General features: G+C 40.1%; 1 pseudogene; it reads left to right on the top strand.

The window, feature by feature from the left end:
- The window catches only part of LOC102733366 (protein BTG3 pseudogene), a 12508-nt pseudogene extending 1113 nt beyond the window's left edge, over positions 1-11395 (top strand).
- Positions 11396-14738: the final 3343 nt, after the last annotated feature.

Consider the following 14738-nt stretch of genomic DNA (forward strand, 5'->3'; position numbering starts at 1 on the left):
ATCTGTTCTAGCACCTTTGAGCATTTACTTTATGGAGAGTATGTAAGTTATTTATACACAAGGAAATCTATTTTATGTCATTGTTTAGAAGAATTGCGTGAAATCATGTAGTTGCAAATAAAAAGTAGTTTGAGGCATGACAAAAAAAAATTCTTTTTGATGTGATTATAAATGGGATTATTTTGATTTCTCTGATAGTTCATTATTAGTGTATACAAATGCAACAGGGTTTTTGCATATTAATTTTATATTCTGCAACTTTCCTGAATTTGTTTTAGTTCTAACAGTTTTTTGGTAGAGTCTTTAGGATTTCCTATATATGGCATCATGTCCTGTGCAAATAGTGACAGTTTTATGTCTTGCTTTCCAATTTGTATGCTTTTTAATTTCTCTTCTTGCCTGATTGCTGTGACTAGACTTCCAATACTATGTTGAATAAAAGTGGGATTAGTGGGCATGCTTGTCTTATTCCTGATCTTAGAGGAAAGCTTTGAGCTTTTCAGTCATTGAGTATATTAGCTTGGTTATGTCCTATATCACCTTTATTATGTTGAGATATGTTCCCTCTGTACCCACTTTGTTGGGAGTTTTTAATCATAAATATATGTTGAATTTTATCAAATGATTTTTCTGCATCTTTTGAAAGGATCATATGATTTTTATCCTTCAGTTTGATTGACTCACCATTGTTGAGTCAACCATTGACTCACCAATGTTGAACCATCCTTGCATTCCTGGAATAAATGCCACTTGATTAATAGTGATCCTCTTAATGTATTGTTGAATTTGATTTGATGATGTATGATCCTCTTAATGTCTTATTGAATTTGGTTTGCTAATATTTTGCTGAGGATTTTTTGCATCTACGTTCATTAGGAATGTTTTCCTATACTTTTTTTTTTTTTTTTTTTTTGTGGTATCCTTGTCTGGTTTTGGTATTGGGGTAATGCTGGACTTGTAAAAGGAGTTTGGAAGCTTCACCTCCTCTTCAATTTTTTAGAAGACTTTGAGAAGAATAAATGTTAAATCTTCTTTGAATGTTTGGTAGAATTCACTAGTGAAGCCATCAGGTCCTGGACTTTGTTTCTTGGGAGGTTTTTGATTACTGATTCAATCTCATTACTAGTAATTGGTCTATTCAGATTTTCTATTTCTTTATTATTCAGTCTTGGAAGATTGTAAATTTCTAGGAATTTATCCATTTCTTCTAGGTTGTCCTGTTTGTTGGCATATAATTGTCTATATAGTCTCTTGTGATCCTTTGTAGCTTTGTATTTTCAGTTGTAACTTCTCCTTCATTTCTGATTTTATTTATCTGAAACTTCTTTCTCCTTTTAGTCTAGCCAAAGTTTTGTCAAATTAATTTTTCAAAGAACCAGCTCTTCATTTCATTGATCTTTTATAGTCTTTTCATCTCTATTATATTTATTTCTGTTCTGATCTTTATTATTTCCTTCTTTCTACTAACTTTGGTTCTGTTTGTCTTCTTTTTCTAGTTTCTTTAGGTGTAAATTTAAATTACTTATTTGACGTTTCTCCTCTTTCTTGAGGTAGGCCTGTATTGCTGTGAACTTCCCTCTTAGAACTGCTTTTGCTGCATCCCATGGATTTTTGGTGCGTCCTATTTCTGTTTTCATTTGTTTTTAGGTATTTTTTGATTTCTCCTTTAATTTTTTCTATGACCCAGTAGTTGTTCAGTAACATGGTTTTTAATGTCCATGTATTTGTAGTTTTTCCAGTTTTCTTGTAAGTGATTTCTAGTTTCATACCATTGTGGTCAGAAAAGATGCTTGATACAATTTCAGTCTTCTTGAATTTTTTGAGATTTGTTTTGTGGCCTTACATGATCTTTTCTGGAGAATTTTCCACATGCATTTGAGAAGAATGTATATTCTGCTTTTGGATGGAATGTTCTATATATATCTATTAAGTCCATCTGGTCTAATGTGCCATTTAAGATTGTCATTTCCTTATTGATTTTCTATCTGGATAATCTATCCATTAATGTAAGTGCAGTGTTAAAGTCCCTTACTATTATCATGTTGCTATCAATTTCTCCCTTTAAGTCTGTTAATATTTGCTTTATATATTTTTGTGCTCTGATATTAGGTGCATATATATTTATAAATGTTATATCTTCTTGATGGATTGACCCCTTTATCATTATGTGGTGCCCCTCTTTGTCTTTTATTACAGTCTTTATTTTAAAGTCTGTTTTGTCTGATATGAGTATAGCTATACCAGCTTTCTGTTTCCATTTGCATGGAATATCTTTTCCCATCTCTTTACTTTCAGTCTGTATGTGTCTATACTTCTGAAGTGAGTATATGGCAATATATGGCTGTCTTTATTTTTTTTAATCCATTTAGCCACACTAAGTCTTTTGATTGGAGAATTTAATTTACATTTTAAGTAATTATTGATAGATATGTACTTAATGCCATTTTGCCATTTATTTTCTGCCTTTTTTTGTAGTTTCCCTTTCTTCCCTTCTTTCTCATGGTTTGATGGCTTTCTTTGGTGTTTAGATTCCTTTCTCATTTTCTTTTGTGTATTTACTGTAAGTTTTTGATTTGTGGTTACTGTGAGTTTCACATATATTATTCTAGGTATATCACAGTCTATTTTAAGTTGATAGCAACTTAAATTTGAACACATTCCAAAACTCTACATTTTTACCCCTTGTTTTGTGGTTTTGATATTACTTTTTACATCTTTTTTATTTATCCCTTAACTAATTACTGTAGCTTTAGTTAATTTCAACACTTTGTCTTTTAATCTTCTTAATAGCTTTATAAGTGATTAATCCTCTATTAGGTACATTACTTAACTTCATATCATTAAGGTCTTTTTCTGAGGTTTTTGTCTTGTTCTTTCATTTGGAACATTTCTCTATCTCCTCATTTTACTTGAGTCTATTTGTTTCTATGTATTAGGTGAAACATCTACCTCTCTGTCTTAAAGGACTGGCCTTGTGTAGGTGATGCTCTCCTTTTTGTTCAAACTTGCCCTAGTTCTTGGTTGTCTCTTGAACCTTTGTTGATTGTCTAAACCACCTGATTTATTCTTGATAAGTTCCATTGTTGAGGGTGTGCCAAGACTTGTCAGTGATCTAAAGGGAGGAATCTCATTTAGCACCTAGTTTCAGGCTGATTGGAAACCAGACCCTCAGGCAGCAGCTTTTAAAGTATGCAAATATATAGTCCTGTGGGTCCACAATTGTAATCCCTGTTGGACTTCAGACCAGGAGATCCGGAGGTGGCAGTTGCAAAAATTGGGGCTCCAAATGAGTGTATAAGCTCCTTTCTAGGAAGTCTTGTTAAGCTGTAGCGGTACCAAGGGGGTGTGCGGGAATGATTTCTTCCTGCTTATGTTCCATGGGTGTGCTTCTTCAGCCTCAGGGAAACCTGAAGCCTGTCCCTCAGGCTGAAGCTCCAGGCTAAGTACATAGGCCTTTTTCACAGGAAGATTGGGGCTGTGTTTCAGTCAGCTGCCCTGGGCGTGGTGGCCTGCCAAGTGTTGTCTTTCCAATTGTTACAGTCCCATGGAGCTCTGGAACACCAGCCCTCTTGGCCACCAGTGCCAGTTGATCAAGGGGTGTCCCCTCTGTGATTTGTGCAGGCCTGCTGGCTTTGGCAGAGCAGCTGGAGAGTGTAGTGGCCAGGGCATGCTTGCTGGCTTCAGAAAAACACTGGGAAGCTGTTGTGTCTAAGCGTGCCTGTGGATTTCAGCAATGCAGGGCGCGTGAGCCTTATCGGTGCATGTGTGCTGGCTTGAGGCTGGGTGTGGGTTCACACTTGGCATTCCTAGTCAGGGGGCATGGATGCCACTGGTTCTGATTTTCCCTAAGTAGTCAAATACATGAAAATATGGTAAATTTCAGACTTATTTTCTTACTTTTATTTTTATGTTGTGGTAAAATACACAAAACATAAAACTTACTATCTTGATCGCTTTTAATTGTACAGTTCAGTGATAAAGTACCATCATATAGTTGTGCAAACGTCACTACAATCCATCCCTAGAACTCTTTTCATCTTGCAAACTGAAACTTTTCTACCCATTATACAGTAACTCTCCATGAGCCCCTTCCCTCAGCTTCTGTCAACCACCAGTCTACTCTTTGTTACTATGAGTTTAGTGTTTTTTTTTTTTAAGTCCACATATAAGTGAGATCATGCAATATTTGGCTTTCTGTGGCTTATTTCACTTAGCATAATGTCCTTCAGGCTTATCTACGTTGTCACAAATGGCAGGATCTCCTCTGTTTTAAAGGCTACATAATATTCTATTGTATGTATACTTATATGCCATATTTTCTTTATTCATTCTTATTTTGAATAAAAATATCAAGAAATACTAAAACCTCTTAACATGGTATGTAAAGGTTAGTGTACCATTCTTGTTTCAGAATAAATAAAGTTGTACCCTGTTATAATACTGATGATGAAGATGAGGGTAACATTCATCCTTCAAGCATTTTCTGCTCTTGTGAGGAAAAGATATGCCCCTGCCATAAGTAGAGGAAACCTGCACAAAGGATGGCTGGGATTATTACTTGTTAAGACCTTAGAACCGAGCCTGGCAGGGTTGCCTGGGTGGCTCAGTTGGTTAAGGATCCGACTCCTGATTTTGGCTCAGGTCATGATCTCAGGGTCGTGAGATTGAGCCCCAAATCCGGCTCTGTGCTGAGTGTGGAGTCTGCTTAAGATTCCTGTGCCCCGCCCCCCCCCAATGCACTCGCACGCCCTCTCTCTAAAAAACAAAAACAAAAAAAAACCCCAGAGCCCAGCACACAGTGAGGACTACATCAGTGTTACTTAAATTAAATTGCACAGGACTTGGCAGCCTATAAGCCCTTTCATGAATGTTGCTTTATTCCCCCTTGCAACAACCCTGGAGGTTTGGTAGGACAGGGATTATTATTTCCACTTTACAGATGAAGAACCCGTAGTTCAGAGAAGTTAAGGAATTTGCTTAAGGTTACTCAGTGACTAGAAGGGATTAATCTAGAATTCAGGATTCTGTTTTCCTTTCGGGTGCTCAGGAGTGATGGTCAAGTAATTGGGTGCTCTAAAGCTATGGCTTCTTCTGGGTGGCCTTTTCACCATGGCTCTAGCTTCCCCCAGGCTCCAGTGACACCATTTCCTCCCCTTGACCCTTCTGGACATTTCACCGCCCTTGTTTATCTCTCTACACTTCAGCTCTGTGAGTAGTCCCTTTATATTAAAGTCTCTTTATTTGAACCATCTGGGGTGAATTCTGTTTCCTGCTGAGACCCTGACTGTTATAAAGACCAATATTGACTTGCTTATTTTTAGATTGCCAAGTGAGGGGATAAACAAATAAGCAAAACCCAAACAAAACTGCTGTTTACTACTGCTCCATTTATATGATTAAAACAAAGTTCTAACGCAGAGAGAAAGGGAATAATTGTAGCAAATCTCACTATATTACTTTGTTCTTATTTTATTATGACCTGGTAAAAACCGTATCAGAGATTGGATGGTGTCCATGGGCCAATATTTGGAAGCAAATAGGTGAGATCACTTCACCGCTCTAGCAGTTTGTTCCCCTGGTACTTAACATAGTTAGAAAGAGAGCACAATACACCATACGTGCATTTCCCAATATATGGTATAATGTACTCTTGAAGTTTCATATAAATGCTCCATGGCTCTTTTCAACCTGCACTGAACATCTATTTTGTATACCTCCCCCTCCTCCCCCAAATTGGGGATATACAGGTATGTAAGACACAGTTCCTGCCATCACAGTCTAGTTGGTGTGACAGACCAGAGGAATTGTAATATATTGAGGACAATGCCAGGAGAAAGGTCAGCATGAAGCTGTTCCAGGAGCACATTGCAAACACAGCAACTAAAATTCTTGGGGATGGGGGTGGAGTAGTGACGTCTAGACCAGGTGACATTTGAGCTGAAGCTTTGAAGCATTGTAAGAGTTTGCCTAATGGACAAAGGGAAAGGACCTTTCAAGCAAGAAGACCAGCTTGAATAAAGGCGTGAGGGCATGAGAGAACATGGTACCCATGGGAGTGTGTCCTGAAATTAACCTGGTGTGGCTGAATTGCAGGGTTGAGGGTGAGACACAGAATGGAGCCAAAGGATGAAGAACTTTAGATTTAGCACTGAGGGATTTAGCCTTGATAAAGGCAAGCATCTTTGATTTATTGGAGGTTGTTTTTTTCCTTTTTAATAAGTGGTGTGACATGGTCAGATTGGCATTTAAAGATCACTCTGGTTATCATTTAAGAGATGGATTGGAGGGGACTGAGATTAGGGGCTCAGATTCCAGTTAGGATATCATGGTAATGGTTTAGGAAATAAAAAAAAAAGTGAGGTTCTTGGTTAAAGTGACAGAGTAGATGCAATATTCCCAGTTCAAATCCCCTCAAATCCACCTCCTGATCCAAGGGGCCAGTCAGGGAGAGGCTTTCTTTGAATTTTCCTCTTAGCTTTAGCCGACAATTGGCTACCTCGAACCCTAAGCCCCATCAGTCTATGAAAGGTGGCAACTAAGAAATTCCCACCTTCAGGGCACCTGGTTCAGGCGGATAAGCGTCTGACTCTTGATTTCAGCTCCGTTCCTGATCGCAGGGTTGTGGGATCTAGCCCCGCATCAGGCTCTGCCCTTAGCATGGAGTCTGCTTGAGATTCTCTCCCTTTTCCTCTGCCCCTCCCCCCACTCATGCACACATTCTCAAATAAGACCTTAAAAAAAAATTCCCACCCTCTCATGATTTTTGGACTCACACAGAGTTTGGAGTCTCATGAATGCTATAATTTTACAAAGTGGTGTATTGGTGAAATAAAAGGCAGACTGTGTATCCCAGGAAATATTTCCAGGTAATTGCCACTTCCTTTGATTTGTGAATACTTTGCCTGTGTGTTTGTGTACTTAGGGCCTAAGGGTTTGGGGGAATCTTGTCTGTGTGTGTGTGTGTGTGCGTGTCCCCTGTTCTCTCGATGCCTACTTGCCCGCTATCACCTTGCAAAATGAAGCCTTGTTTGCCATCTGCCTAGGAGCAAACCTCCTGATTGCAAAGTTGGATGTTGTGAGTTTTCAGATACTGCTTTGTGACTGGGGCTACATTTCTCTGCCCTTTCAGGTTTTTCATTCCAAAACAATGAAAATTTTATACACCTACACTAATCATTTTCATGAGCTGTGCAGCATGGGAGTTTCGCTTTTATTTATCACATGCATCACTTTGTCTATGTATTTGTATATATGTGTCTGAGAAATTTTCTTACTAGTTCCATGGGAAACTAGGAAATTTGCTTTACCTAAATCTGACCTATGCATCCCTGTCTTACTGGGTTGGGGAGCATTAAGCAAATTAAGTTTTCTGAGACTCAGTGTCATCATGAATAAAGTGAAAGGATTTTATAAACTCTAAAATGCATCAAGAATACTATTATTGTTGTTATTAACACAATTTGGGTATATTTCAAATGTCAGTGTAACCTTTTTAAAGATACTCTTCTGGGGCGCCTGGGTGGCTCAGTCGTTAAGCGCCTGCCTTCGGCTCAGATCATGATCCCAGCGTTCTGGGATCGAGTCCCGCATCGAGCCCCGCATCGGGCTCCCCGCTCGGCGGGAAGCCTGCCTCTCCCCCCTCCACTCCCCCTGCCTGTGCTCCTCTCTCACTGTGTCTCTGTCAAATAAATAAATAAAATCTTAAAAAAAAAAAAAAGATTTAAAAAGATTTAAAGATACTCTTCTGACAGTGGTTATGGTGAGTCTAGATGGCTCTTACAAATTTCAGATCTGGTATCTTTTATAGCTGAATACAGAGAACCTACTCTTGACTGAAAAGAATTGATTGTGTGTTTATTAATGTTTTTTTTTTTATTTTTTAAAGATTTTATTTATTAGAGACCACGAGAGAGGGAACACAAGCAGGGGGAGTGGGAGAAGGAGAAGCAGGCTCCCCGCTGAGCAGGGATCCCGATGCGGGGCTCGATCCCAGGACCCTGGGATCATGACCTGAGCCGAAGGCAGACGCTTAATGACTTAGCCACCCAGGCGCCCCTATTCATATGTTTAATTCTGGAGAAGTTTTTACTATGGTTCCTGCCCTGTAGCTGGCTACTATTATTAATAATTTATTATAAAAAGTAAACTTTTAAAAGTACTTGATAGCTGATACTGCATTTTCACTTACATCAGGTAAATTGATCCTCACAATAACCATGTGAATTAGTTTAGATGACCATCATTATCCCCATTTTACAGATGTAGAGACTGAGATTCAGAGAGGTAAAATTGTATCTAAGTTCATGTAGTAAATAATTAGAGCAGCAACCTGAGTTGCGTTGTTCTCCAGATTCCCTTGTCTTCCTATTATACCACCTGTGTTAGGTTGTAATATTTATTGACCCGATTTGTTTTCCATTTCATGGCCCTGCTCCCCTGCCATATTTTCATGTTGCTGGAATATACTTTTGTAACTCATTGACTTTGAACTTGGCCATGTGACTTGCTTTGGACAATAGATTGTGAGCAGATGTGATACAAACCTTGTCTAAGTAGAACTTGTACATGAACTTGCATGGCTTGGTCCTACAACTTGAGTGTCTGTGCTCTGCCATAAGAATAGCATGCTCCAAATAGGATTGTTCCTCGTGCCTGTGTCTTACTAGGAGAGAACATTTGGAGCTCGGTGGAGCCCAGTGGAACACACTGGAACCCAGGCAAGCCCAGCAGAAGCCAGTAGAACCAACCTTTGGCCCTCAGGTAATGAGGGCAAGAACTAAATGTTTGTTGTTATGAACTACTAAGATTTTGGGAGTCTTTGTTGTTGTAGCAAGAACTAATAATCCACCGTGTTTTTCTTAGGAGCTAATTTGGTTCTGAGACTTTGATGGGTTCCATTCCATTCTTCTTGAGCCTTTTGATACTCCAATAAAAATCCTGTGTAACCCAAGGACTAAGCCAATTATCTGGCCCAAGCACAAAGCCTAGAGTATGCAAGTCTTCAGTACATGTGTGTGTTGCTAAGAATGATGAAAACCTGAAGCTCTAGTTCAATGGCCCTGTATTGACCCAGAACAGAGAACAGAATGCTGCATCCTGAAGGACTTTTTGGTAGGCAAGGAAGTCTCTGGGTGAAATGAGGTAAGCAGGGGTAGGAACTAGGACATGGAACCAAATCTACTCAAACATGAGAAGAGCCTTGGGGAGAAAGCTCAGTTGTAAAAGGATGTTCAGCTAAGCTGTCATGGTGTGGAGGCAAGTTTGTAATATCACTAAAAAGAAGCACATTTTCTTGGAACTTTGCAGCCAGCTCATGCCCGTTTTGGTCTTATCAACCTCAGGCACAGTCAAACCTCTTATCCTTCCAGAATGTAGAAAACTGTCACCAGAGGAGTAAGCCTTGACTGCCTTGCTCTACGGAAGCTATGCCCCAGCCACACTCAAGGCATGTTTGGCATCACTGTAACTATAATTTATTCTCTTACAGAAAATATCTCCAATGACTGGAACCACATTTGTCTTACTAACAGTAGGAACTCCATGAATATTTGCATCATATATAATAAGTCAGAAATTCTTTACCTTATCTGAAAACTGGATGTTCTTGGACAGTCTTTTTTTGCAGTTCTCTCCAGTGAAGACTACGCTGCCTTTTTCCTGGTGGCTCCACGGAATGGAGAGATTTCTATACAGTCCTTGGCCTCTTCTGTTGCTCTCTTGTCACTCTTCACAGATTCTTACCAGGCTCTTGGCTTTTGTAATCTGTGGTTCCATTCACACTGCCCTCCACTAGATTGTCTAGAAATCTGCTGACTTCTAAATTGCTCTCATCTTCATTGATCATCTTAACCCAAATCACAGCGTTTCCTTGTATCCTATCCGAAGTTGCCTTTCTTGGAAACTTTAGTATCCTTACTACAGATTAGTTTCACAGTTCCTCAGCCTCTTAAAATCTATGGCCTTCATCTATACTCTGTATATCAAATATTTTTAAACCTCAGAAAAAATAGAATTTTAGCCATTCAGTGCAGGAAGTGCCCTTAGGGATCATCTAATTCAATGCCATTATTGTTCAGATGAGGTGATGTGAGCAAGGACTTGGTCAAGTGAGTTAGCAGCAGATCAGAGAATAGAACCCAAATGTCTTTCTTTTCTTTTCTTTTAAGATTTTTTAGTTTATTTGAGAGAGAGAGAGAGCGACAGAGAGCATAAGTAGGGAGGAGAGGGAGGAGCAGGCTCCCTACTGAGCAGGGATCCTGACACGGGGCTCAATCCCAGGACCCTGAGATCATGACCTGAGCCAAAGGCAGATGCTTATCCAACTGAGCCACCCAGGCACCCCCAGATGTCTTTCTTCCTGATCTAGGATTCTTTCAGCTGCACCATCTTACCTTTCCAGGCATACTTCTCTTGTCTGGCCATCAATATTAGTGTGTAATCACAGTGTATATGACATACCTGGAAGTGTTACTACTATGAACGTGAATCAAAACATGCAAGGTTCAGTTTGAATTTAGAGAATATGTTCATGCTTGAATTTTCTTCTTGTTTAAGATCTATAGGAAAAACAGAGACTTGATTCTAGTTTAAATTAACCCATAAGACTTCCTTAAAGAAAGTTACTTCAGCTTCCTTCTTAGCAATAGAATGAATTTTGTTAAATTCAAAATCATTTGTTGGAGGACTACATGCCATGTACTGAACACACAGTGCCTGTTTTCAAGGAACTTACAGATTAGGAGGGGAGAGAGCGACGTAGAGTTAAATGCAATACAGTGTAAGAAGAGGTATAACAGAAGTATGCATAAAGTATTGAATGAATGCCAACAGGGAGGAGTCACCCTTGCCTATAAAGGCTTGGAAAGTCATAGGGGATGTGACTCTTAAACCATATCTTCAGGATAAACAAAAAGAATAAATATCCTTAAGATAAGTAAGGATACATTTCCTAGATAATTGAGCCTGTGGTGGTGCTGGGGGCAAGAGGTGAGGAAGAGGCATAGGGTTGAAGATTAAAAAGTAATTCATTGGATTGTGCAGTGTGGAGCTCACAGGTATTCTTGGTGAGAGCATTTAGGGGGTTGAATTGAGAAGTGAATGATAGTCTGAGTATATTGGAAGTAGGCAACTCTTTCTAGATTCTTAGCTTTGAAAAAAAAAAGGAAGGAGAGGGCAGTAGCTACTAGATAGGGATATGGGTAGAGGGGAGTAGGAGAGAGCATTAAAGTTAGAAGATAACTGCTTATGTTTCTTAATAGTGGTGGAAAGATCCAGTAGAGAGAAAGGATTTAAACCACCAAAAGTTGAAGGACAATCGATGAGAAGGGATAAGGCAAAGAATGAAAAGGAAGAAGTTAGAAGGAGGAACATTTCTTCCTTGGATATTGGATATTGAAGGGAGAAGGTCAGGAGAATGTGGGTGTAGGATGGTTGTTAGTATAGAGGATAGAGGATAGGGAATCCAGACTAGAGCACATGTTTTGTCCATGAGATAATTTTTTTGTGAAATTGTCTGAGAGGGAGGGATTTAGGGAAGACCTAGGAGGCTTGAGGAGGGATTTGGAGGAGTCACTGAAGGGGACAGAGAGTGAACTGGCCACAGACAAGTAAGAGCAATGCTAGTAAAAGCATTTTGAAGGCTCAGCTGACATTAAAAAGCTCTAGCCTATCCTGACACCAATCTGAAACATGGTGTCACCTTCTTGGACTCCATCTTGGATGATATCCGAGGATAACCAGGATGAAATGGCATTTTCTTCTGTTGGGGTCTCTATAAATTTGTGTTTGGCTTAGGGTCTTGTCAATGTTAGGTTCTAAGCACTGGATTTTTACTTTATCTCTTGGTTCAGCTATTCCATATGCTTTTATGGTTCTGTAAATCAGGGTTGCCCAGGAGAAAGGATAACAGCAAGAAATTCCCTGAATTCCCCAAGAAGCCACAGGACTTGATTAACACTTACATATGGAAATGCCACATTCCTAATAAAAATAAAACCCAGAAATCTCCAAGTTGGCACTATAATTAGAATTCTGTGAAAGGGGAGGGCAAATGAATCAAGAAATCTCAGTCTTTTCCCCCAAGATTCACTTTCCTGCTGGAGTTTCTCAAGTATTATTGGTGCCACTATGATGCTTTCCTCCAAAGAACACCTTCTGCCTCTAACATTTGGGGTAACTACATAGGTAAAAGACTTACCCACTTGTCCACCTGAGTTGTTCAGTAAGACTTGGATGGAGGTGGCAATGGGAAAATAAAGATATGAATCTAGATCTGCATTTAAATTACACGTTTCTAGCTTGAGGTCCTAACAGGACTCCCTACCTTCCTAGTTGTCTCTCCTCCTTCACAAAGGGGGCACACTTCTGTCATTCACATTTTATTAGAATAGCTACAGACATTTTTACTTCTTGATGTTAGATCCAGAAAGAGAAGTGGAACTCTGTCACCCACCTATCTGGAACTTTACCTCATGATTTTTCTTTTCTGAGACCACTTTCTTCTATAGGTGGCCTCAGCTTCGGGGATATCCCCACGTTAGCCACCGTGGAGTAGCCTTCTTTGTAGGTCTTGATCAGATAATGGTAGCAACCAACAGCACAGTGACCTCAGTGGTCACAGAACAAAATTAATTTCCAAGAAGCTTGTTTCCTTAGAGCAAACGTGATAGATACGTGGTAACAGTAGCAGCAAGAGCCTCCAAATTTCTTTTAGTTTCATTTATTAGGTGCCTGTTATGTGTTTTATGATTTACATATATTATCCTTGATCCTTATATAAACTTTGTTGAGAGCAATATTATCTCACAGGTGTGAAAAAATAAGGCTCTGAGACAAGGTAAGGTTACAGAGCAAGCGGCAGAATTGGGAATCTAATTAGAGCTGTCTGACCTCAAACTAATGTCCCTTCCTGTTTCTTCTCACATTTGGGCCTCATGCTTAAAATCTTCGTGCTGAAGACCTTAGGAGGAATGGGAAGTTTTGGGTGTGTCTGCGGGAAGAGAGAAGCCAGCCACATTCGGCACTGCTCAGGGGAAAGTTCAGGGAAAGAGAACCATAGGGGTGACCTGGTCCAGAAAAGACACTAGAGAGACAAGTGTTGAATCTGGATTCTTAAGTGGTTTGCTCTGGGGAAGAAGTGGCCAGTATCTTCCTCCAGAGTCTCCACAGATCTTTAGTGAAGTTGACCTTGCTCATTGGTCATCTTTGGAAGGACCCTGAAGAGGTTTCAGTCTTGCATTTGAGTGGATATGAGGTGAGAAGAGAGAGCATTCAGGGTACTGAGGAGCTGGGATAAAGGCCTTTGGGGATAGTTATGTGTGAGGAAGATTATTCGTGCCTTCGTATGAGATCTGGACGGGTGGGTGGTGGGTGGATGGGAGGGGTAGAAGGAGAGAGAGAGAGAGAAGGAACAGTCCAGGAATATAAAGTATAAGGGCCAGTTAAAGAGATGATGAGCTCTAAACCAAAACAAAGCAGTGGGAATAGTGAAGAGGGGCTAGGTTTGAGGACGATTCTGAGGTAGAACCAAAAATCCTTGGAAATTTAGAATGAGAAAGACAGTGGGGTCAAGGCTAACTCCAAAATTCAGGGGCTGTATGTATCTTGAGAATACTGAAGGAAAGAAGATTGAGAGCCCCAAAAGGAAGAGTAGGCAAGTATTGTATTATAAAAAGAAATAGCAAAAGATGTTTCTAGTGGGTGGAACTGTGACTTTCATACTTACTGAAGCTTCAGCCTCAGAATCCTTTTCGGTAGTTTAGCTGAAGCCCAGGAAATGCCAGATGCAGTTTTTTGGTTGGAGGTTGGGGAAGGGCGAGCCCCACCTGCTACCTCCTCCATGGCCCTTCCTGGGGTTCTCAGGAGTTGCCATTGATTCTCTGAGCACAGTTTGAAAAATTCTGCCTCCACTTCCTCATCTGCACAGTGGGATACTATGTAGTCCATAGGTCATGAGGCTAAAGTGAGGGTTACATGAGTTACTTCCTAATGGGGAGCAAACCTCTTAAGTTTGCTTTTGTTCTTACTCTTATTAGAGCAAATTAATTTGTTTCTGTCCTTTTCTGCTTTTTAAACTACTATGTTCCTATTACAAGAAATGTGCAGAAAATACTTCAAATTCTGTTTTAGATGTGAGCATTTTGGTCTAGAGACCTATTTTAATCACACAGGAAAGAGTCCTGTAACGTTAACTTTGCCCTTTTAAATGGCTCAAACACACTCCGAGGGCAAAAGAAACCTCTGAGCCTAAGGTTTTGGAAGCAGATGTAGCAGATGATGATATTGGGGCTGATCTTCCTCTGGAGCCAGGGCATTCAGTGGCAATAACCAACACGCCAAGAGCTTTTCAGTTTGCCTGGTGCTTTTTCCATCCCTGTCGTTAAATGCTCATAGATTCCTAGTTATTGTTCAGATGTTAAGGGTGAGAAAAACAGAGGCTTAACCCGTATCCATGAAGAGGCAAGATTCCTTCCAGGTCCTCTGATTCCACATCCTGTACTCTTTCCGCTCTCCCACATCGGGTAGGAATTAAGTGGAAAAGCTCATTTTTCCTTTGAGGTCATGGAGGTCCAAGCTGGCTACTTACTGCATTCCTTGTTTGAGAGTTCAGGGAAACGCTGGCCAGCGTGAAGCTCCTTCCTATACATTTTCCTAAGCCCAAGTGGGAAGATGAGTGGAACATGGCCTCGTTTGTTGTCTAGAATCCAACAAGTTTCCAGTAAACACCGTAAGTTCCCACA

Source organism: Leptonychotes weddellii, chromosome 14, assembly GCF_054177405.1.
Source record: "Leptonychotes weddellii isolate Sample4059 chromosome 14, ASM5417740v2, whole genome shotgun sequence".
In the NCBI taxonomy this organism is placed as follows: domain Eukaryota; kingdom Metazoa; phylum Chordata; class Mammalia; order Carnivora; family Phocidae; genus Leptonychotes; species Leptonychotes weddellii.